This window comes from Ascaphus truei, chromosome 16 (genome assembly GCF_040206685.1).
Source record: "Ascaphus truei isolate aAscTru1 chromosome 16, aAscTru1.hap1, whole genome shotgun sequence".
NCBI classification, from domain to species: Eukaryota; Metazoa; Chordata; class Amphibia; order Anura; family Ascaphidae; genus Ascaphus; species Ascaphus truei.
Window position 1 is genome coordinate 47,035,594 of NC_134498.1, and position 24,433 is coordinate 47,060,026.

Sequence of the window (24,433 nt, forward strand, 5' to 3'; positions counted from 1 at the left end):
GCACCATGTTACATAGTTTCAGAATCCACGCAAATGATTATCCACTGAAGACAGCAGTCTCAAAACTCAACGCTTCTTTGTAAATCGGTCTCAGGTGTAACGACCGTGCACACAGATACACCCAGAATAATGTAACATTTATACTATTTTTTGTATGGTGTTATTCATTCTCATGCTGAATTTCTTTTCTCTGAAGTAAAAAAAAAAACAACCAAAAAGGTCTGCCCTTTTCTTTCCGTACGTGCCACAGGACTGGAGCTGGCGGGACGATTTGAGGGTTTCTTTGGCTAATGGAGAAGGGGGGGGGGGGGGAAAACACCAATGTGAACATTTTTTGGAAGACTTGCATTCTCTATTTTTAAAAACAACAAGATGTTGAAGGCATTGATTCATCTTATCACAGTGAAATAAGTTTATAACACCTTGCAGGTGACGCATATTTATAGTAGGTTGAGATAACATTTAAAAGACAAACATGAGAGGTTTCCATAGATGAAATTATAGTCTGCAGAGCGTTCTAAAAATCACAGTTCTCTCCACTTATCCCCAGTAAAACACGGAGAGACCTATCATGATTCCAAAGCTCAGTACGCTGTTGTTTCACCTATGAAGAAATGTCAACATATCTCTACAGTTCCCATGACCAATACAGCCACTAGAAATGGTCTCCGAGGTGGCCGTTTATTTTGCCTTTTCCTACACTTTTTGTTCATAAGATTGAAGCAGAGGGTCTCCGGAGCTGAACGCCATTAATTTCAGCTCCGGGGACCCCCTGCTTCCGGAGATACAGACCTCTGTAGGGGGTGCCGGTCGCTGCTCCGGCTCACAAGCTGGGGTTCGAGTAATGGCCGCTTTGCAATGCTCCCGTGCCCTGCGGCCCAATAGGAAGCCGTGACATCATCTGGCGCGGCTTCCTGTATATTGGCTCGCGTGACGCGGGAGCTTTAAACGTGCGGGAGATACCGGCGCCCCTTACGGAGGTCTGTATCTCCGGAAGCAGGGGGCCCCCGGAGCTGAAGTTAATGGGGTTCAGCTCCGGGGACCCCCTGTTATAAGGTGCAAAGTGACACAGACTTAATGGTCTTGTTTTTGCAACTGGGTGTTTTTTTTTAATTAATTGCCGTGTTTTGCATTGCAGAGGGAATGGGGTTAAGCCGGGGGTAGCCAACTCCTGTCCTCAAGGGCTGCCAACAGGTCAGGTTTCCAGGATATCCCTGCTTCAGCACAGGTGGCTCAATCAGCCCGTTTCAGCACAGGTGGCTCAATCACAGATTGAGCCATCTGTGCTGAAGCAGGGATATCCATGAACCCTGATCTGTTGGTGGCCCTTGAGAACTGGAGCTGTGGAAGATTGAGCCACTGATTAAGCCACCTGTGCTGAAGCAGGGATATCCTGAAAACCTGACCTTTTGCTAGCCCTTGAGGACTGGAGCTGGCCACCCCATATCTAACATATAACTACAATTTATTGCCGGCACCGGTCTGTGAGGCTGATGGAGCTGAAGCCGCAGTCCGCGCCGACCGCGTTTTCTTGCTATTTTTGTGATATCCTCTTTCAGGGGATGTTTTTATTATTTAAACCTGATGCTTCTGTAACCCCCCCCCCCCCCCCCCAGCCCGGCTCCCAGGGACTTTACATCGCTGCGCAAAGGGTTGACCACTCAACATGGATTACCTTGACTCAGGGGGCTAGATTCAGGCGGCTGGGCGATCAAGTAGCAAGTATGTATCACATTAAGCGCCAGGAACTTTTGTAGTACAACTGTTATTTATTTGTGTCCCCGCGGACAGGGACCGCTCATACACACATTGACAACGGAGCTGAAGTTAATGGGGTCCAGCTCCGGAGACCCCCTTCTTCAATCCTAGGTAAACAAAAAGAAATGTAAAAAAAGGGCCCCCTTGGACTGCCCCTTTACATGTATTGATCCTTATCCGCCCCAGCAGCTGATGGGGCTGTTTTTGGACAAAATTCCCTATTGTCTTGCACCGGAGGTTTCGTGCGAAACTCGCCCTAATCGTCCCCTTCTGCGGATATAGCACAAGTCGCCTGAACTGCAATAGCAACGAGCTGGTTTTTTCTCTATCTTTCAGCCCTGGATTCCTTCCGCTTGTTTCTGCTGGAGATAGAAAACTCTCCATTGTTTCAGCCGGTGTGTCAAAGCCCAAAGTGCCATACAGGCCTCAGAGACAAACACTGGGCTTGTTCCTCACAGAGAGTCACAGATAAATAATGAGATTGGGCTCTAGATGTCTAGGTAACAACAATTAAATTACCATCACAGGGATTACTCTCCCAGCTTTGCTGGCTGTTAATGCTTATTAAGGCCTGTTGATTTGTTGTGATTGTGATACCAAACAAATACACTGATTTGTAATGTATTACAGGGCCGACAGGAAGCAAAATAATTAAAGGTGCGGTCCCCACCCTAGAACTAAAATTAAATAAGGTCAGTGAACGGTTTAAGGAGCTAAATTCGAGATGATCTGACACTTTTTTTTTTTGCTCTCACCGTGTGTCACTTGGAAAACAAGACAAAAGGTGACACACTGTGCTCATTTGCATGTCATTACCCAGAATCCCTGGCTGCAGTGGAACGCTGTATGCTAAGAGATAATGGGGAAGAGCAGGGTTACAGACCCGTCTGAGATGTGATTGTGCTCACAAGGGTTATGTGTGTTTGCTGCCCACTGCACGGTGGAGGTTTTTTGTCACTTTTTTACCCACCATAACTTGTTTAATGTGCTGCCAAAAATACAAATTCAGCCTCATTTCAGAACAGACAAACGTTTTAACTTTAAGTCGGATTTATATGTGTTTAAGAAAGACAATGACATGAAGTTGTGTTTCAAAATGTTGGCTTTTTGCAAACGAACAGCAAGTGCACCTATAAATGGCACTGGAAGTAATGTACAGGTAGTCCTCGTTATCCAACGTTTCACTTTACAACGAATGGCATATCCAACGCTTTACAATGCCACCCTACGGGCCGTTTTTCGACGCCGGAATGCGTTATCCGACGCTCACCGCCACTGATTAACATGGGACGCACTTTACAACGGTTTCACTATCCAACGCTACTTCCAGAACGGGTTCTGTTGGATAACCGAGGGCCGCCTGTATGTATGTTATGCAGACAGAAACCTCTGCAGCAGTGACATTCACACAGCATTGTGTCAGTTACTGCTATAACAGTCGCACACACGACAACAGCCGCGGGATGCACTGTGAAAGGCATCAACCTTCAGGGCTCAAGGCGCATGGAACGGAGCAGTCCCATTAACACCGGCAGGGCCTGCTCCAAAATGTGGGGTGAAGAGAGCATGCGGAGTGAATAGTGTCTCACTTGCCCCCCTGTCCCCCAAACCGCCTAGTAAACCGAGGTTGCTTATGCAGGCGGATAGCGGTCGCCGGCCAGTGTTACTGTGCCGAGATTTCCAACCTCCTTTCTTTCATGTCACATTAGTGGAAAGTGACCTGTTGTGTTTGTGGCAGCTAAGGAATCCTGCAGGAGGAGGATCACTCAGTCCTCTGGCAGACAGCCAGGTACAACTTGTCCTGAAGCAGAGAGGCTCTGGGAAGCCGTGTTACCGAGTGAGGCACGTCAGGCCGGCAGGAGGTGGCCTGGACTGTTGATTAGCTGAGCGGTTACTGAACAGGCTGGGGCAGTAGGTGGAGGAAATAAAATTAATTGTTTATACACTGCATGTTAGATATTAGTTTCCAGGTCTTTGCGAATCAATTATATCTCCATTTAGCAAAGCCTGTTTGCCAGGACAGAGACAGGAACCTGCTTTTTTTTTAACCCTGCTTTTCTTTATTGGGAGCTTGTTTGAAAAGTTAAAATGTAACCGAACGAGTTATAAATTGCTTAAAGGGTAAAGAAAAACAGCTGTTTACCCCAGTGACTCTGTTATAAGGTGCAAAGTGACACAGACTTAATGGTCTTGTTTTTGCAACTGGGTGTTTTTTTTAAATGAATTTCCGTGTTTTGCATTGCAGCGGGGAACGGGGTTAAGCAGGGGCAGCCAACTCCTGTCCTCAAGGGCCGCCAACAGGTCAGGTTTCCAGGATATCCCTGCTTCAGCACAGGTGGCTCAATCAGCCTGTTTCAGCACAGGTGGCTCAATCACAGATTGAGCCATCTGTGCTGAAGCAGGGATATCCATGAACCCTGACCTTTTGCTAGCCCTTGAGGACTGGAGCTGGCCACCCCATATCTAACATATAACTACAATTTATTGCAGGCACCGGTCTGTGAGGCTGATGGAGCGGAAGCCGCAGTCCGCGCCGACCGCATTTTCTTGCTATTTTTGTGATATCCTCTTTCAGGGGATGTTTTTATTATTTAAACCTGATGCTTCTGTAACCCCCCCCCCCCCCCCAGCCCGGCTCCCAGTGACTTTACATCGCTGCGCAAAGGGTTGACCACTCAACATGGATTACCTTGACTCAGGGGGCTGGATTCAGGCGGCTGGGCGATCAAGTAGCAAGTATGTATCACATTAAGCGCCAGGAACTTTTGTAGTACAACTGTTATTTATTTGTGTCCCCGCGGACAGGGACCGCTCATACACATATTGACAACGTTGTAATGTACTTTATACTAGACATACATGAAAACGGTTCCTCCGTCAGTGCCCACTCTTGACACTCAAATGGAGGTACATTGACGTAGTTGCTCTAAATAGGTGTGGGACCCGGCCCCCTTGGTGCTTCTGGATCATTACCGGTATTAATCTGATTGCTCTGGGCCCCTGTGGGAATCCTGGCGGGCCTTTTCTTACGTGACCCAATAACTTTGACCTGTTTGGGAACTGCCACTTCCACACAGACTGATGAGGAATATTGGTGCAGATCCGCGGTTAGAGCTGATCCACCGGCACACGGGAGCCATCTTTCATGAGGCCCTCTGTGATGTGCCGTATTCCTTTTTATTACTTATTCAGGACTCCATTCCGTCTTTTGGGGATCCCAACTTATAGGGTACGGTCCCTATCTACAACATAGAGGCCTGGTTGGTGCTATTAGTTTATAAACATTACTTATCTACTCTCCCCGAGGCTCCTCTACTGTTGTCCTACTGGAACCTAACCTTCTCGAATCTTCTCCCACACTTAAATACTCTTCCATGATGTCAAAATCCCCATGGCAAAACAGGGTTGGGGCCAAGCATTTGCTAGTAACCCTCTAGGAATGGGGTTACACTTCGATCAGTAGATATGAGCAGTTAAAACATTAAGTGTCCGAGAGGTCAAAATAGAGCTGTCCACAGAGCCCAGTGCAATCTGAGGTAACCATGCTAACTTCAGACGCACATTCTCTTTTATTTTTTAATAAAAAAAGAGCAGCAGAAGCTCAGGGGGCAAGATGTTAGCATTATTGGAGTTAAACTCATACAGGCTTCTGGGGGATATTGCTGCTGCAATGTGCCTGGAGCATGAGTGACATGTCCATATATGAAGATAATATGATAGCACACTACATAAATAGTGCAAAAATAGTTCTGTCATACGCACAACTTATTTCCCCATCTTGCTGCCTCAGGGGTTGGAGTGATTGATGTGTGTTCTGTTTTTAATGTACTAAGGAAGGTGTTGGTTTCCCCCTGGTAAAATAACTACAACAGTAACTCAGTTCAGGGCTAGTAACATTGTAGCCACAGTAATGGGTTTGGCCCAGACTCCTTTAAGGATGGTTAAATCCCTGGTGATATAGAAGAGACTTTACAGAAGCAATCCAAACGGGCGTTTTTTTTACAATTTTTTTTTTTAACATAGGGTTGAAGCAAGGGGTCTCTGGCGCTGAACCCCATTAATTGCAGGTCTGGGGACCCCCTGCATCTGGAGATACTTACCTCCATAGGGGGTGCCTGGTAGCCGCTCTGCTAGCAGGGATCACGTAATGACCGCTTTTCACAGCTTCCGCGCCCTGTGGGCCAATAGGAAGTCGTGATGTCATGCGGTGCAGCTTCCTATTGGCCCATGCAACGCGGGAGCTTTAATCTTGCAGGAGATACCGGCGCCCCCTAATGGGATAATTATCTCGGCATAAAAGTTAACAGGACATGGAGTCCCTGCTCCGGAGAGCTTGCAATCTTTTGCTGCAAAGAAGCACCTCTCGGGTACTGCATTGTACTATTTACTAAGAACAAAAAAATGGAAAGAATAGCTCGATCTTATTTATTTATTTATTTATAAAATATTTTACCAGGAAGTAATACATTGAGAGTTACCTCTCGTTTTCAAGTATGTCCTGGGCACAGAGTAAGACAAATAGTACATGGTTACAAATACAGTTACATAAATGAACAGGGTATACATTATATACAAGACATTGCATGCACAGTTAAAGAAAATATATATTATGAGCGTATGAAACAGTTACAGATCAGATTAAAGTGTGAGACAGCCTTAGATTTGAAAGAACTTAAGCTGGTGGTGGATGTGAGGGTCTCTGGTAGGTTGTTCCAGTTTTGGGGTGCACGGAAGGAGAAGGAGGAACGTCCGGATACTTTGTTGAGCCTTGGGACCATGAACAGTCTTTTGGAGTTAAGCAACGAAAGTGTTGTATACGGGATGAGCGTTGTTTTACAGACCGAAACCTGTGCAAACCTGTAGCTTTAGAGCAGGCCAAAATGCCACCTTCTGTGCATGTTTAGGACTGAAGAATATTTTCCCATTGAATCGACACGTGGTATGTGCTGGGCCCCGTCCAAATCTTACATTCCTGTCTAAGGGCCTCATGCAGAGAGCATAGAATTTTAAAATTGGCGAATTTCATAAAAAGTAGCTTTTTTGGAGAGTTTTATTCTCCATATGCAGAAAAGTGCGAATTCTGCTATGTTTAACATGGATGCGTGTGGCGAGTTTAAATTGGCGAGATGCGCGCTTCAGAAACGTGTAACAACAAATTCGCGCCTTTTTTTCCCCCTTTACTATAGGCGGCGAGCGCCATCTTGCCATCTTTTCCTGGCGCGGCAAAAATGCGAGAATCGCGCCATTTTTTGGCGCGAACAGCCGCTACTTGCCGTTCGCACCTCTCTGCATTCGGAGAGTTTTAAAAATGGCGAGATGGAGGTTCTCGCCAGCCGCGAGGCGAATTTTAGCAATTGAAAAAACAAAATGGCGCGTTTTTCGGAACTCGCCATTTTCTGCCGGTTTCTGCGCGAAATTGTACAAAAAATGGCGAATTTCGAAATAACGATGCTCTCTGCATAAGGCCCTAAATTGCCAAATGTGAGATCCCGGGGTTGGGGGGGTGGGGGGGGGGGTAATTTGAAATGTTCATGTAAATATCCGGACACAGCCCGTTCGCGCCAATGCTATAGAAATAACCTGCACTAGGTTCTCTTTCGGGATGTTACCATTTCAAAGCCGCGTAGTGAGTGCAATGTCCGCCACTCGCGTTGTGAGAGTGAGAAAGCCGAGCTTAGCGGACACAGTAGTGAGTAAGTGGCCTAGCGCAGAGGGGCTCAAATCCAGTCTTCAAGACCCCCCCCAGCAGGTCAAGTTATCAGGATATCCCTGCGTCAGCACCAGTGGCTCAATCAGTGGCTCAGTCTTCAACCCTCCTCAAGTCAAGTCTTTTAAGATATCCGAGCTTCAGCATAGGTGGCTCAATCAGTGGCTCAGTCTTTGACTGAGCCACTGATTGAGCCACCTATGCTGAAGCTCGGATATCCTTAAAAGACTTGACTTGAGGACTGGAGTTGATAACCACTGGTTGTTCAGGCCACGATTTTTTGCGTGTCTTGCCTTTGTACACGAATAAGTCGCGTGGCACTGCTTTTGGTGGGTAAAAGTTAGAGATGGGCGAATCTTTGGGGACAGATCTGGATCCGCGGCGGATCGGCCGGTTCCTGTGGTCCGCGGATTTCAGCGGATCAATGTCACAAAGGGAGATTCGCGTTTTGCGGGTTTTTAAAATTATTATTACCCATACACTCCGCGGATTCCGCAGCCCGTGGACGGAATTGTAGGATCTAATCCACGGATTAAGCCCACCAACGCATGGCTGAATCCACGGTCTGTGGTAGCTGACTAGTCCCGACCGTGCAGCTGGGACCGAGCGCTGCAATTATTCTCACTTGGGCAAGCGTACGTCCCGGTTCTCCTCGCATCCCCATCAGAACTGGCCTGGCATGTCCGCCAGTTCTGCTGTGACAAAGACGCCTGTAGCTCGGGAAGAATATGACCTAAACAACAAAACCAGCGCTCCCTTCTGTACCAGCGCTTGTACCCCTGGCCAACCAACATGCAACAGAGCATGGAGGTGGGAGGGGAAATCCTATGCTCAGGTGTGCCCCCGTCACCTCACTTCCTGGGGTATTTAATCCCCCTTGGATCCTCCCCTTTGTCCATCCCCCCTGGGTGCCCCAGCGTGTGCTCAGGTGCACCCAGGCGGGTGACCCCTGCTTGGCCACGTGTCCCTTTGATCCATTCCCCTTAACCCCCTTACGCCCCATCCCAGGGGAATATCCTCGGCCATTAGACCATGCCACTAATATGGCTCCAGCCCACAATGCTGGTCCTTCGTCCTTCCCTAACGCACCCAATATTACTGTCCCCTTTAAAAAGAGTTCGTCCACATTTACTAAGTACCGCTATTCCATAAGACACTTCTGTCACTTCACTCAAATGGGCTATAAGGCGTCTTATGAAGTACAAACACTACAATATGGGCATAAGTCACCATTATAGGGACAAGTTTTTGTCCGGTGAAAACTCCCCCAATATTTGTCATTTTTTTAGCATGAGTTCTGTAACTCTCAATCCTATCATAATTAATTCCCAAGGAGATGAAAGGCAGTAACTACGGGGTTAACCTTTCCCAACAGATGAGGAGGTTTCTGCAGACATGTAGCTGATCTTTCGTTGTGCTGAGACTATTATAAAAGGAAACTTCCACTGCATCCGACCACCAACAAACCAATTGGCGCGTTCAAATTATTATTTTATTTCAAATACTTAGAATTGTCTCGATTTTAAAAGTGGCATCTAAATGTAACTTGTTAAACATTTCACTGCCATTAGTCACCCCTACCCCAGGATTGGCCAACTCCAGTCCTCCACGGCCACCAACAGGTCAGGTTTTCAGGATATCCCTGCTTCAGCACAGGTGGCTCAATCAGTGGCGCAGTCTTTATGATAATATGTTCTACAATTAGCCTGCACTCCCTGTGCTCTGTAATCTTTCACCGGGTCGTGTTCCTAGACTCCACGTCGGCTGCTTCTTTTTTTTATTGTGTTGTTTTGTTAAATGTTTTGATGATTTCAGAGCCGTCAGCAGACAGATAGATGTTATTATTCTGTATTTTATTGCTGTCTCCACCCACTGCCTGTAATCCTGCCCTGTGTCTCATGGAAACCTATCTTTAAGGATGCAGGGAGTTATGACAATAATCATTGTCTCTAATAAGGGATTACTTTCAGGAAGTGATACCTTTTATTGGAATAACATACAACTTTATACATGGTTGTTGTTGTTGAACATGCATTGTAAGGACCTCTTCAAGCACTTGTTTGCAGTCTGTAATACATTCTCCAAAGGAGAGAGAGAGAATAATTTAGAGTCACAATGCATTACTAACCCAAAGAGCTTACAATCATGTCTGGGGCACAGATAGAAAAAAAGTATTTGCCCAAAGTTTAGAGTAAGCTGACACTCAGGGAGTGTTTAGTATATGCACAGTATATGCACAGTATATGCACCGTATATGCACAGTTTATGCACAGTATATGCACAGTTTATGCACAGTTTATGCACAGTATATGCACAGTATATGCACAGTTTATGCACAGTATGTGCACAGTATATGCACAGTATATGCACAGTATATGCACAGGAGAGGATAGTGCTACAATAAAGAACAATGGCAGAGACATGTTCACTATAATGGTGATGATTCAGGCCTGTGTTGACTAAGTAGTGCTGTGGCAGGAGGCACCTCTCAGCCCATTCACGTGAATGGGACGCAAGGGGTTTCCCAGTGCTAGAAGATGTCTCGTGGAATAGCTCTTCTTACTAAATATTGCCCCTAACATCAAGCACAGGGCAATATTTACTAAACGGTGCTATGCCATCAAACAGATCACAGCGCATTAACTTGAACGGATTGTAAAGCACCGCTTAGCAAACATGGGCCCCTTCTGGCACTAAGACCCTTACTCACTAGAGGGGGCTAAGCTTTAGCATGTCAACTCCAAAGTGTAAGGGATATTTCTATATGTGCCAAAGCGGCCGTTATCTGCAGAAAATCCCTATAGATTTCAATGGGGATTTTTGCCCTGGAAACAAACGGTTGCTTTGCATACATAGAATAAGTGGCCTAATGCCTTTGGAAGATAATCAAGGTTTAAATACTATTGCTAGCAACATGTCACCTACTCCCGTTTAGATTGCATGCCGTTCACGGTAAGCATTCATTGTGCATGGAAATTGTACGCTTCTGCACGCACTGCTAGTTCTATAATAATAATTAGTATTTGTTATACAGCTCGCAATGTCCTATGTCACTCCCGGAGCTCACATCGTTGTCAGCGTCTCAGCCCAGCGACGTGCGAGTTCTGTGAACATTTCACTATTAACAATAAGTCTTCTGTCCGGACCGTGTAAAAGCCCATTGTTCATTACGCCTCACGGTGAGTTTCCGTTCTACCAGGGGCTGTCTGGAAAAGTCGTTTGTTTATTTTGAGATGGGGATGGAATGGATCCAAGCTGATACATTGTAGCAAAGGAAGGAAGTAATTGTGTCCAATTGTTCCGCAGAGCTCATTGCTCAGAAAACAAAGAATAACACAAAAAGGAAGTTGTCGAATTTTAAGGAGATAAAAATGAAAGTCTTGCAACAGGAATCTAATCGGTGGGTTTGGAGAAAACAGAAATCTAATTGGTGGGTTTGGAGAAAACAGAAATCTAATTGGTGGGTTGCACATTATTATTTCCAAGTGAAAGAAGTGTTTCTGCCTAGTTACATAGTTACATAGTTAGATCGTTACATAGTAGATGAGGTTGAAAAAAGACATATCCATCAAGTTCAACCCATGCTAAATTTAGACGACAGATCCTTATCCTATATTTGTATTTACAGTATTTACTGTATTAGAAAGTGCGATGGTTGGTGTAATGTATCGGGTCAGTTTGTCGCTGCAGAAATAGTTCTTGGATGTTAATGGTCTTGGTATTTCCCCACGTGCTTGTTTTTGTATTTATGGTTGTCTATTTTTTTAGGTTCTCTTTCCCCCTTTGCAAAATCCGATAACCTCTCGGCGGGCACACATTACATAAGTTATGTGGAATAAAATTGCATCCAATAAGCGCTAATGCTCCCCAGTAATCCGTGCGCAAAACACAAATAGTGATCAAACAATAATAAAAGCGTCAAATACAATACAAGGAATAAAATGTCCGAAGAAATGTCTGTTGATAGAAACCAAAAAATGTCCTGCAGCCTAAAGAACCCGGGCTTTCTCAGAGACCCAACTCAGAACATTGCTTGGCGCTGGCTCTCTTGGGCGCAGGGTGTTCCAGAGGATATGTGGAAACAAGAAGAAAAGAACATATAGTGTAAAACGTTCAGGTAAAGCGCAATATGCTGGTACTCTTGTAGAGTTTACACTCACACTCACACTCTGCCTGTCCTGAGTTTTGTGCATAAGCCGCTGTTACTATGGGAAGATGTGTTATCTCAGCCAGCTCCTCTATCTCATCAGGATCTGCATCTTAGATGGGAATAAACAAGAGAAGAAGACACATTCGGCGGCCTGTTTGTTCATCAATATAAGATGGATGTGAATAAAGATGGATACTCACGTTGAGAGTCTTTAATCAAAGCGTGTGATTATTCCTCTATGGGTAGCTCTTCTGTGGGGGTTTCTCCCTGATTGGAGTGCCCTCACTTTTCTCCTTCTTGTTTCCATACATCCTCTGGAACACCCCACGCCCAATAGAGCCTACCCCAAACCATTATATGTTATGGTGGGTTTAAAAAAGTGGCAAAACCCCTCCACCTATACAGTGTACAGCAAATAAAAATCCAACATTTGAGCACATTCCCGAGACAGGTCTGCAGCCATGCCCTTCCCCATTATCTCTTAGCCCACAGGGATCTCCCATGCAGCAAAATGAAATCTTCCCAAACATTTTTTTTCTCCATTAACACAGGAATGCAGTGTAAAAATACTACACATTCTGCTACCCTTCTCTGTCTCAACATTTAATGATTAAGGCATCACAAGCACTGAGGTATAATACTGCGGTATTTTTTATTCATTGTTTTCCTTATCATTGCTGGCCACCCTGGCAGCAACGGGGTTAAAAAAGTTCAGCACCTGAGATGACACATTTAAAGATAATTAAGAAGAAGGGACACAAAACACTTCACAGCCCTGTTGGCTCTGTGTATTTGCTCAGTGAAAATTCCCCAGAAGTGTTGTTCACAACAAGTTGTTCCAGCCCAAGGCTGCCCGAGGGCACCGAAGGGCTTCAAAAGGTAATCTGGAACATTGAGATTTACTGGGATTTGAATCAACTTGTTTGTACAGGTTTACCTGTTTTTCAGAATCCTGTTAAATACACATTTCTCTGACCCGGTGACAGAAAATAAATAATGGGATCAAAATATTGGTGCTGGCCCAAATCAGAGGAACAGACCGTTAGGAGAAATACAAACTACTGGAAATCATTATCTTTAATTCTTTAAGTAAAAACATGTCTCTACTTAACGGAGCACTGCAATACTTTACAGTCCGTTTAAGAACAAACTAACTTTATATCTAATTATTTTGTTAGACAGGAAAAGCCGGAAGGAAGAGAGATGCCTCTGATGCTGCACACGAGAAGGCGCGCCCACCCTGCGTAGGGTGCAGTACCCTGGGTACAGAGAGGCGCCCTAACCCGAGGAGCAGAGAGCATAGAGAGTATCCATTCCTCGGCTTCAAATGAGAGAGGTGTGTTTTAAAATGGGTGTTAAAGGTGGATACAGAGGGTGCTAGTCGGATATTGAGGGGAAGGGCATTCCAGAGGTGTGGGGCAGCCAGTGAGAAAGGTTTAAGGCGGGAGAGGGCTTTAGATACAAAGGGGGCAGAGAGAAGACATCCTTGAGCAGAACGCAAGAGTCGGGCAGGTGTAATGTTCATATAGCAGTTTTAATAACATGGTGCAAAAAACTGGAACACAGTTACAAAAGAAAAATGTTCCACTGAAAGATAAGGGATTTATTTAGTTAATAATTTGGTGCTGTTTATTTGCACACGTGTGCCCCAGTTTTGCACCTGCTCAACGTTGATAAATGAACCCCCAAATTAGAGTAATTACAGTGTTACTACCAGGGCTGTGGCAATTAGAAGCTGGGTTAATATTGCCATCATGGTTAGCTCTAGTGACTATGAGGCCAACAAACTGGGTTCATTTCAGAATGTGAATGGTACCTTTTGATAAACATACAGCAATGACATACTCTCAGCCTGAGGATCCCTGAATACGCTGTACATCGAGGGAAAGAGGCAGCCCAACAGACATCACAAATGATGGGAGCCACTCAAAAGAGATGATACATTGGCTTTTTGAGAGTTCTAAAGCAACTTAACTGCACTCCCAAAAGTGGCAACAATATTTATTGTTGTACGTTTGTCTTCTTGGGACATATATATATATATATATGCTACAAAAGTATTCTCTTTACTCAACATTGTTTTTCTAAACATTGTATGATAAGAATCTCTCCTGGAACAAATATCAAAGAAACATCTTCGTAAGAACAAACTCAAATGCACCAAACTGGTTTAGCAACATTTTGGGATTTGGTCAGGTGTGTTAATAGGGGAACATGTCTTAAACTGTTTTTATGGTGAGTAGAGAAGAGAGTCAAGTAGCTCCCATTGGCATAATGATGTGCACAACCAGGCTTTGCTCCAATTTGCATCAGAGAACTGTTGAGGACAGCAGCGGAACAGGTAACCTATAATTTTTTTTGGAGGCGCTGTCTTCATGTTTGCCAGCATTTTCCTCACCAAAACAATCTAAGCATCACATTCATGCCAGTTTCGGGTGATAAAGAAGAGGGATGTAGAAATAGCCTACCTCTCCTTTGCCTAAAGAAACAAGCCAAACATAGATGTGCCGAACCACATTGGCTTCCATTAGAAGTTGGAACTGGCTTCCCAGTTTTTCCTTATCATTCTGGAATGTTCTTATATACAGATTAGAGTCCAGCTGCTTAGTGATATGCTCCCATTCATTTTTTTTATTTTCCTTTTCTCTGTGGAATGTGGAGGTTTTGTTACTTTTTGCTTCTCAGTCTAATTCCATATTCCGTAATGGGGGTGCCTTGCCACCAGAGATGCCCGATCAGTGTCTAGAACATTTGGTATTCGCTTCCACCAGAGCCCTTGAGGGTAGGCTCAACCCTATACTAGACCATAGCGCTACCCGAGACACAGATCACACTAGCCAGACACAGAGAGTATAATAAACTTTGGGTTTATTGTGTGCGACACAACAATAGGACTTCCAATACCCAGGGACATATATACAATAAACCAGGGGGTGGTATGGGGGGCCAATGCTCACAAACAGAGACTGATAACCGTCCCCAAGGATTGCCGCCTGAGCTAAGGGATTCTGGGCTCTCAGACCTTGTGAGGGTTCAAGTCAAGATTAAACAATCCCCCCATCTCCCTCCCTCCCCCCCAGTCCTTGGGAAACTTCCCAGCAGTTCCAAGAACAAAGTCAGGGAACAAAGCTGGTAGCCTCCTGGCCAGGCTACCTAGCCTGCCATGGATGGTATCCTCCTGGCTACTTGGTTGGTGAGGGAGGCCTCTATCCCCTAACTGTGAATGCCCCAACACCGAGGTAGTCCTTTACCTTTACAGGGAAACATGGCTTGGTAGCTTCCTGGTTACCCAGCCCAAGATAGTTGGTAGTCACCTGGCTACTTGCCTGGTATAGTGGGAACTAACACCCCCCAAAGCTGGATGCCCCCAAGCGAACGCAACAGGGAAAACGTAGCTTGTTAGCCTCCTGGCTACCAAGCCCATGGTAGTGGGTAGCCGCCTAACTACTTGGCTATTGTGGTGGGGACACCACCCGCCGCAGCTGTATGCCCCCAAAATAATGGAAACTTCCAGGATACAAAGGGAGATGTGGCTCGTAGCCCCCTGGCTCCCCAGCTCTGTGTGGTGGGGATGTCACCTGCTTCGGCAGGATGTCATACCTCTGGAGGCCGCCTAATCTTGGGTCTCCAGGCAGCGCTCCTCTAAGTGATGAAGAGTTGCTGGTCTCCTCTGCACCGGTGCTAGGATCATTCCCCGGGGGTCTTTCTCCAATGAGACTCACCCCCATGATCCAGCACTCAAAACCGGCTCCTGCTGCCAAGCCCACTGTTCCCTCAGCCAGGTGATCTGTCCTGAGAGTCCTCCGAATTCTCTCGGCCTATACTGCGTGCCTCAGCATCTGGACGCAAAGCCCAGAGACTCACTCCGCATCTTTCAGAATCTCTGGAGCTCCTCATCGGCTTGGCAGAAGTAGTTTTCCCCCTCCCATTCACACGGATGGAAGAAGGTGCGCTTAGCCAATCATGGGGCGTCCCTTTAAAACTCCAGAAATCTACAGCAAGGTGGACAGGCAGAATGAACCAATCAGAGGCAGGGGTGTAGCTACAACCTCCGATGGTTGGAAGAGCATGACGTCAGTACGAGCAGGAGATACGAACAGGACAATCAAAGGAGGTCCTAGGCAGTGCCATCGTAACGCATGGGCACGCTGGGCAGTTGCCCAGGGGCCCCACGACCATAGGGGCCCCGTGCTAATCTATGCACAGACCAGAATTTAACACTAATTTTCCGATCACCCGCCTCAACATTCAAATCTCCTGCTAACTCGGTAGAAGGAGAAAAATGACGACTTGTAGCGGAGAGTTGGCAGGGCCCAGTGCACGGCTTTGCCCGAGGGCCTATAATGCTGTTGAGACGGCCCTGGTCCTTGGAGGTCTCTGCATAGCCGGCTCTATCCGTTCAGGGCTCCACATGGCTGGCTGCTTTGGCGCCAGCTTGTTGGGGTGTTTCCTCTGTGTGCACTCCCAATAGGTGTCCTTCATACCTCAGCCTCTGCACACGGTGCCCTGGGCACCATGGATCATAACGTTCACCAAAACGGCCCGGAAATAGAGCGTGACATGCCCTCACAAGGGCACCCCCATCCCTGGCAGGGAAATCCGGATCTTGTCCAGTGATTTCGCTCCATTTGTGGAGCAAGCCCAGTTCTAGACCCTTCCAGTCCATAAACACTGGGGCACAGCAATATCACTGCTTACGTGAGCTTAAATCACCATATATATTACCGTAGGTAGATATACACGGGGATCCAGCAGTACCACTGCTTCACGTAAGGCACAACATAATGTACATTGGAATACGAGGGCAAACCATGATGCCCAACATTAACCCAACAGTGACCCACAGCAACCCTGACGAGAATAGGCAGCAGGACAGACTTCCCATGAATCTGAGGAAGCCTTGCTGCCTATTCTCGTCACAATGGTATTTACTATGCAGTGGTGTGAAGAAGAATGTACACCCTCTTTGAATTCTATGGTTTTACATATCAGGGCATAATAACAATCATCCGTTCCTTAGCAGGTCTTAAAATTAGGTAAATGCAACCTCAGATGAACAACAACACATGACATATTACACCGTGTCCTGATTTATTCAACAAAAATAAAGCCAAAATGGAGAAGCCATGTGGGAAAAACTCAGTATCTTGTAGGGATGAGGAACAAAATTGTGAGATCCTGAACGTTCACGTGGAACAAGATCTATGAAGACCCCTCATGTTGGTCCAACATAAAGTATCAACCTACAATATATCTCGGATGATCACAAACAAATACATTCCCAGATAGCTGCTACATTATAATAGATTTGATTAATATTTGTGAGATTTTCTTTGCTTCGAAATTAGAAACAACGGGTAACGTGTGCACGTGAATTCCCTGAGCATAGTTATGAAGTATTTCTTCTGAAAGTCCTGTCCTAGTTGTGCTACAATGTTAACATTGCTATGTGTTGTGTAAATATACACACATATATACACCTGATTTATTTAAAACACAGATGTCTGCCGGGTTGTCCAATGGGAAGACACAGTGTAACGCCCATGGGAATAAGGCTTGGATGGCATGAAAAGGTCAATCTCTCGGTAACTGGGGCCTCATCGTATGTAACGACAATGGGGTTCAGCAACAAGGGGTAATAGGGGAGATTGCTGATTTGACCCCTTGAGTGCCAGAGGGTCCAGGGTAACAGAGGGCGATGGTCTTCCTGGCAAATTGCGATCAAGTGATGGTGAAGGGACGAGAAGGTTTCAGCGCTGACCGCGATCTCCCCTGGAAAATGACGGAAAAGCCGCGGCGTACGCGGCTCATTAAAATGGCCTCCAGGGTGATGGACCTTGTACGACGTATGTCCACAGAGCACTGAATGGGTTAAATGCGCCGGAGTAAGAGTGCAATGTGCTATTTATGGCATGAAAATGATGTATATGTCTCATACTATGCTGCACCTAACACTGCGGTGTTACCAAACCTCTCACATGCTCCTCACAGGCACCTGCCGGAGTTTAGAAATCACACGTCTTTAAAGACATGGAAACGTTTTGTGGTGTCTCAGAAATGGGAAAATGTCCACTGAATGTGCGCCACCGAGCTGCGATTCCACAGGGGGGCTGCTCCCTGACACAGACACCTCCAAGAGACAAAGCGCCTTCATATCCACGTGTATGTGGAGGTATCTGCTCCGGATCTTCCATTAGGAGCCAGAGACGGGGCACATTCTCCGGGAGTTACTCATCTGCTGGGAAGGACGCTGCTTGTTTAAGTTCTTTTGCTTCCAAAGCAAAGCTGGTGATGCATTTCAGAGCAAAGCGTTGCAGCTGAAGTCCCTCTGGCAGAGAAAGGGTTAATAGCGTCTGTTTGGGTATAGAACGTAACTAAGCAGCACAACAGCTAGAGCCGCTATACCAGGGGTGGGCAACGCCGGTCCCACAGCCGCTACACCAGGGGCGGGCAAAGCCAGTCCCACAGCCGCTATACCAGGGGTGGGCAAAGCCAGTCCCACAGCCGCTATACCAGGGGTGGGCAAAGCCGGTCCTACAGCCGCTATACCAGGGGTGGGCAAAGCCAGTCCTACAGCCGCTATACCAGGGGTGGGCGATGCCGGTCCTACAGCCACTACACCAGGGGTGGGCAAAGCCGGTCCTACAGCCGCTATACCAGGGGTGGGCAAAGCCAGTCCTACAGCCGCTACACCAGGGGCGGGCAACGCCAGTCCTACAGCCACTACACCAGGGGCGGGCAACGCCAGTCCTCACACTGCTACACCAGGTCAGGTTTTCAGGATATCCCTGCTTCAGCACAGGTGGCTCAATCAGTGGGTCAGTCAAAGACTGCACCACCTGTGCTGAAGCAGGGATATCCTGAAAAAATGACCTGTTGTGGTGGCCCTTGAGGACTCGCGTTGTCTGTCACTGCACTAAATGCTCCATACGTACCAGCTTTCTTTATGGACTAAAGGCCTCACTAAGAACAGAAGGATACAGAGTGACCTGTCTACAGCGTGACCAACCTACAGTGTGACCTACCTACACCGTGACCAACCTACAGTGTGACCTACCTACAGCATGACCAACCTACAGTGTGACCTACCTACACCGTGACCAACCTACAGCGTGACCTACCTACAGCATGACCAACCTATAGTGTGACCTACCTGCAGTGATCATTGCTAAGGCATAAAGCAGATACATCCATAGTGGTCCCCATTCTGAAAACATGACTTCACATTTGCACTTCGTACTCACAACAATGTACTAAAGAAGTGGCTTAAAGGCTAACTCTATATATCAGCAGAAGGGGTTCATTGTGCCGACCAGCTGCCTCTGGTGAGATACAATAACCCCCTGAGTGGTAAAACCATTGCCTTTCAAGAGTGGGGACCCAGTTCCAGTCCGGTCATTTGTTCCATGTTCCATGTAAATTAATTGGGGACAGGGACCCATTGCACCTCCACAATTCTGTGCGCAACACAGCGTGCTGTCAGTGCTACATACGGAAGGAAAAACGCGTGTGGTCATTCGCAACATACGGCGTCATTCAGAATGAGTTATCAATCTGATTTCTGATTAGCAAGTAACAAAGTCGCGTGTTTTCTTTGCCGTTGTAACAATCGTAAGGTTTGATCACAACGGAAAAAGAGTTTTAAAGCAATTTTCCAGCTCCAGGCTGTGTCCATGAACATGCCGGAAAGACATTGGGAATGCCGGGTTGGACCGGTCAGCTGGCCATCCCCTTCCGTTTACTTCTTGCACGGCTCCTTGTTTTGCTATCGCTATTCCAATGTACAGTTGCCAAGACTGATTTATCAGGACCCCGTTCCCTGTGACTTTTAAATGACACCGTGTTGCTTCCATTAAATATGTGTCCAGAAGCAGCCTTGTGCATTGTCTGACATGGACAAAGCCTTCTGCAGTCTGCAGAAGGTGCCGGTATTCTGAATAGCTATTCCCATGGTTGCTTGTACATTAGTCATCTGTTGACATGTTTCACCTCGTAAAATGGGTTTGTTGTTTAGTATACTGAGATGTGTTCAGGGTTTGAGTGGAAATTGTGACTCTTGTGAATTAAATAATCTACTATAAACATGAGTAAACTGACAATTACCCTAATAACCAATTATTAAGAGCAACATTGTCTGTTCTACATAACAAATAAGACTTGGGCTCTGCTTCTGTGTAAAACCTACAGAGTTGCTGCTTGTTACAATCTGGCACCGTGTATTGTACAGTTTCCATAACTAGTTTTATTTGCCTAAATGCAAACCTCGAGTCTTTGCCGTTAAAGCTGCAGACCAGGCATTATCCTACATGTGTTTTTTTTTTTTAAATATATCAGTTCTGTACTATGAGAAAATACTTGTAGCTTTTTTTAAAAGAACTCTGAATAACATTTTTGATGTATTATAATGTAGCAAGCATTTTTTTGTTTCTATAGCAACCATTTACAAAGTCACATCCCCTTCCTCTTCTGAAACAGGCTCTGGCACACCCATTTTTAAGCCCTGCCCTCTCTCTAGCAGTGCACCAATTGTATCTAGTGACTGCCTGGTCACATGATCTTCCCCACAAAACTTTGCATCTTTTGTCTTCTTCTGCTGCACTGACAGCCATTTAGTGAACCCCTCAGCTGAATCTTCGTCGATCGATCACAGGAAAACGGATTGATCGGCAACTCAGCTAATTACATATCATTGTGTGGATTGTATTGATGCACATATTAAAGGGGGAAAAAATATATATATATATTTTTTTTTTTTTTTTTTAAACGGCAGCACGGACTCCTGCTTTAAGTATTGGAAATCTGCATCAAAATGTACACTACTGACTTTTCAAAGTGATGACAATACGTCTATAGAACATTAAATGCTAAGGCGGGCGTGTGACCTGTATTAGAATTACAAGCATGTGGCCACAAACTCGGCTTCTATGTATGGATAGCGTACTAGAAGGAGAGCTGGGCTGGTTCTGACGCCCTAATGAACTCTTCCTAGTTTTACCATTGATAAGATTTGAAGTGTTTACATCCTGACCCCGGTGGAACGACTGAACGCAAATAACAGCTTTATTACTTGCATTTATCAAGAGTGTTTATGCAGACTTTGGACCTTCTGCGCATATTGCCGTAGCAACACAGACGGCCAAATCTGGTAGCGCATGCTAATGTTTGCACTAGTTTTGGTCATTGGTTTGTAACGCCGCTATTAAACCATAATTTATCCCTGCTGTAATGAAATGGAAATTGAATCCAGAACATAATTACTGCGAGATAAAATAGAATTATCATCTACCCCTTTGCTGAAATAACCCAGGTCAGGGCTCTGCCCAGCGCAGGGGGGGAGAGTGGGGGGAAGAGTGGGGGGAAGAGGGGGGGAAGAGGGGGGGGAAGAGGGGGGGAAGAGGGGGGGCCCTGGAGCTAAAAATAGTGAAGTTCATCTCCAGAGGATCCCCCCGCTCCAATGCTGCTTTAATACCGCACGGTGGGAATACAACCATTTAGTGACACAAATAAGTCACTGTGAGAGGTAAAGTGACAAAAACTCTCACAATGCAAGACCAGAAACCATCAGCACACCGCTCATGCACTTCAGACTTTGGGTAGACTTTCAGAAAGGTTAATGAGCAAAAGCAAAACCTAATGCACTATGCGTGCTCATTTGCATGTTATTACCCAGAATTCCTGGCTGCAGTGGATGCACTCTATGCTAAGTGATTATTGGCTAATGCAGGGGTTATCAACTCCAGTCCTCAAACCCCCCCCCCCCCCCCAACAGGTCAGCTTTTTAGGATATCCCTGCTTCAGCACAGGTGGCTCAAACAGTCTTTGATTGAGCCACCTATTGAGCCACCTGTGCTGAAGCGGGGATATCCTGAAAACCTGACCTGTTGGGGGGTCTTGAGAACTGGAGTTGAGAACCCCAGGGCTAAGGCTTGTTTGGAGACGTGAATGTACTCACGAGTGACTTTTATAATTACTGCCACTTAGTAACTAACTCTAAATTCCTTATTAATATGGTTACTATCTTTGCCGCTGCAGGGGCCTGCAGTGCATTGTTGACAGAGAGCCGTGAAAGTCTTTCACTATGGCCAAAGGAAAACAGAAGAGCCTGCTCAAAGCTTCAAAAATCAAAACGGCACGGTAACAGAAGCCCAAAGTTATAGGGCCGTTCTACCTATGCCGGAAACACCTGGGATAAAGAAGCAACATGCAAGGATATAGATGCCTGGAATATCTCAGCAGTGTTCGGACATACAGATGGGCCAAAGTGTGACATGGGCGTAGGCGTCAAATGGTTTGGCCAAAGGATTGAACTAAATGACCCTTGCTCATGGGAAGATAAACAGATAAGTATTTAACTATATATTTTGTCACATGGATTTCAGGAACATGTTTGCCCCGTTTAATTATCTAATCCGTTTAATTAATCTGATGGTGTCATGTGCAAAACAAAATGTGACGTACACGAGCCAAAGTCCTGGTAGCCGAAGACTGCCAAAATGTGACGTACAAGAGCCAAAGTCCTGGTAGCCGAAGACTGCCAACACATCTTTGTGACCATGCTTTCAACACAGTGTGCGCCTGTACTAGAAGGCGTAGATTATAGGGAAATGTAAAGATGTACTATTGAAGAAATGTAGGGAGCCAAGAGGAAGCTATATGCTGTATTCCCATGGAGGTGTAGGAGAGAACGCCCAGTTATGGAAGGACTCCACCAGCCCAAGGAAACCATTGACAGCTATTACAGTATAATGAAGTGCTTTCAATTCACAACCGTTGTCAGTGTCTGTAAACAACTTAAAGAAATCCTCTAATGTTCCCGTAATTACAATGTACGTCAGCTCCAGGCCTTCCCATATTCTGTGTAAACAGAGGCACACCCGCCGCACATCACACACATTCAATAGGAATTCCAGGCTCATCCTCAAGCTCAGTACCAGAAAGGATTCATTGCCCGTTTTGGTGGTTTAGTGGCCAAGGGGTGCGCAACTCCAGTCTTCAAGGGCCACCAACAGGTCAGGTTTTCAGGATATCCCTGCTTCAGCACAGGTGGCTCAATCAGTTGGTCAGTCGTTGACTGGTCAACTCCAGTCCTCAAGGGCCACTAACAGATCAAGGTTTATGGATATCCCTGCTTCAGCACAGGTGGCACAATCAGTGGCTCTGTCAAAGACTGAGCCTCTGATTGAGCCCCCTGTGCTGAAGCAGAGATATCCTGAAAACCTGACTTGTTGGTGACCCTTGAGGACTGGCGTTGAGCCCCACTGAACTAGGAGATATAAAAAACTGACTGAGCATTCCCTTTTAATATGGAGAAGGATCATATTAAGGGGTCCTCCTCTTCTCTATCTACCTTGCCCTCTTGACCCCATTCCCTCCCATCTCCTAAAACCACTTGCTCCTACTATAATCCCTATGCTTGCACACATTTTTAACTTCTCCCTCTGCAACAAACGAGTAGAGCAAAGGAGCACTGCTGATAAGAATATCCTGAAGAAAAAATCCTAGAGGAAAAATCATGGGCAAAACTCCAGAATAAAACTGAGGGTATTTATTCCATAAACTCACAGGGACATAAACACAGCCCACACACCAACGCGTTTCGTCCCGTGGGCTGTGATAAAGCCCTTGATAAAGACTTTGATAAAGTCCCAAGGGATGAAATGCGTTGGTGCGTGGGCTGTGTTTATGTCCCTGTGAGTTTATGGAATAAATACCCTCAGTTTTATTCTGGAGTTTTGCCCATCATTTTTCCTCTAGGATTTTTTCTTCAGGATATTCCTATCAGCAGTGCTCATTTGCTCTACTCATTTGTTGCTGTTTCTACACATCAGGATTGCACGCAGTGGAACTACCGCTTCAGATGATCTCTGGACATCTATGTACCCCCGTGGGCAGGTAATGGGCAATAGCCCTTATATCCTTACCTTTGACCCTGCATTGGGGAAGTTTATATGTTAAGTGGGGTGTGCTTTTGGACCATATCTGCGGTAGTCTGGCTGACTGACCGCTAGGTCTTTTATTTTGCCCTCCCTTAACCTTATATCATATATATGACCTTATGGATTTATGACTAGTTCCTATCTTCGTTCATTTCTACAATTCTACTCTGGGTCTACACTGATATTGAGCGTCAATCTTCACATTACTCTACTTTTAACTTCTCCCTCTGCTCTGGAACCTTTCCATCCTCCTTCAAACATGTAACAGTTATACCATTACTCAAAAACAGCAAGCTTGACCAAACCTGTCTTTCTAACTTTCTAACCTGTCTCCCTCCTGCCTTTTGCTACTAAACCCCTTGAACGTCTTGTATTCTCTCGCTTGCTCCATTTTCTCAACACCTATTCTCTCCTAGACCCTCTGCAATCTGGCTTCCGCACTGCTCACTCCACTGAAACAGCCTTCACTAAAATAACTAATGACCTCCATGCTGCCAAAGACAGAGGTCATTACACTCTGCTCATATTACTCATCATCTCTGCAGCATTTGACACCGTGGATCACCCTCTTCTTCACATTCTCCATAGTCTTGGCATTCATAGCAAAGCTCTATCCTGGATCTCCTCTTACCTCTCCCATCGTACTTTCAGTGTCTCTTTTGCTAACACCTCCTCCTCTTCTGTTGATCTCTCACTGGGGGTACCCCAGTGATCTGTCATGGGACTTCTCCTCTTTTCTCTGTACACACTTTCTCTAGGTGACCTAATCACATCTCTTGGGTTTAAATATCACCTCTATGCTGATGACACAAATTTACTTTTCTACCCCTGACCTTACACCTTCTGTACAGACTAAAGTTTCTGAATGTCTCTCGGCTATAT

At 45.9% G+C, this 24,433-nt stretch overlaps 1 long non-coding RNA gene across 1 annotated transcript; it reads left to right on the forward strand.

Moving 5' to 3' along the window:
• Positions 1 to 4,209: 4,209 nt before the first annotated feature.
• Positions 4,210 to 23,082, forward strand: LOC142467575 (uncharacterized). The gene is made up of 3 exons (XR_012788432.1): positions 4,210 to 4,494; positions 12,794 to 12,951; positions 21,648 to 23,082. It is a non-coding gene; the product is annotated as an uncharacterized LOC142467575 (long non-coding RNA).
• The last annotated feature ends 1,351 nt before the right edge of the window (positions 23,083 to 24,433 follow it).